Consider the following 1,507-nt stretch of genomic DNA (forward strand, 5'->3'; position numbering starts at 1 on the left):
TATATATATATAGATTATTCATATTCTACAAGCATTTAAACAAATACTCATATATTTACAAACAAATGAAAATAATAATTTACCTTCCTGCAAATGAATATAAAATTAAGTGTCTGTGTTCTGGTGACCAGGGGCGGATCCAGCTTTAAATTCAGGGGGGGTTATGTAGAAAAAATATAGTCTTCTGTTGTCTATAAAATAAGAAAAAATATCGTCGTTTTGTGCAAGGGTGGCGTAAGATTATTGCAAAATTTCATGTTTTTCGTCCCGTTTTGCATGTTTCTGGGAAGCAAAATGAGCAAGAACGCTCGTTTTTATATCATTCCAAAGAGAACTAAATGGCCTTTTTAGAAAGTGAACCATCGATAAGGAAATGTTGCAGTTTTCTCAAAAAATGCTTGAATTCATGAAGTTTTAGATTTGCGTGGTTTTTTTTTGAGTCGCAAAATCCACTTGAACATAACGCTGCTTTTTTAGAAGTTTTTCAAGAACCATGCGAGCCACAGAGTTCGTTTTACCCCCGGTTGGACCGTTTTCGCTTTAAACACTGATTAGCTGAACACATTATATTTTAACCGGTGTTTAAAAAAAAATGCATTGCACCGTCGCAAACTAATCGCCTGTTAGTTAATCAGAGAATCACCATGGTACCTCCGCTTTTTTGGCTTAGGTTGCTATCTTCATGATTATCGAATTTTATTTCACATGATCTTTCGCAGCTACGCGGCCATTAATATATTGGTTATGTTATATTTTATTGTGTACTAATGACTTATTAGTGTACTTGTCTCCGTGATTTCGGTTATAAAAGTTTATAATATGACTACCAGGCAAAGATGTTCAGGTTTTTCTGGTGAAGAAAAAATATTGATTGCGACTGTTTGTGCAAAGTACAAGCACATTCTGGACAGAACAAAAGAATAAAAATCAAACTTTAGTGAAAACTGTTTAATTAAGGCAACGATTTAAATGACAATTTAATAGAGAGAGAGGGAGAGAGAATAAAAAAGGGGTTTCCCTTGAGCGGGTATTTCGGGCGGTCGTGTGCAAAGCCCAAATGGTGAGTTTGTTTGAGCGCCACTAGCTTTCGCAGCAATGCTAGAACACAGCGATGCAATGCTGCCGAAATACCTACTCAATTCTTTTACCGTAAAAAAGGAAAATGGTGAGCTTAATAAAGAACAAGAAGACGTGGTTTGACGACCACAAACTACCGTCAGCTAACCGTTTGATTTGTAACCTACGTTAACTGATTAATCAAATGAAAATTTCCAAAAAAAATACAAATCGATAATACACAGCCAGTAGCAATACTCGCCCCAAACACCAGCAAGTCTCTGAAGTCGCCGCCACGTGCTGCCGATGCCTACGTGCTAGGTCCAGATCTCATCCAGACCGTCCCTAGCTATCCGGTCCACAATTTCAGTGAGTCAATATCCCCAGTCGGGAACCAGGAGGCGGCTGATGTCCCCAAACGGATGGTCAAGTAGCGGGCAGATCTACCACA

This window comes from Dendroctonus ponderosae, unplaced genomic scaffold (assembly GCF_020466585.1).
Source record: "Dendroctonus ponderosae isolate FM_Combo_2020 unplaced genomic scaffold, Dpon_F_20191213v2 Dpon_F_20191213_3, whole genome shotgun sequence".
Lineage (NCBI taxonomy): Eukaryota > Metazoa > Arthropoda > Insecta > Coleoptera > Curculionidae > Dendroctonus > Dendroctonus ponderosae.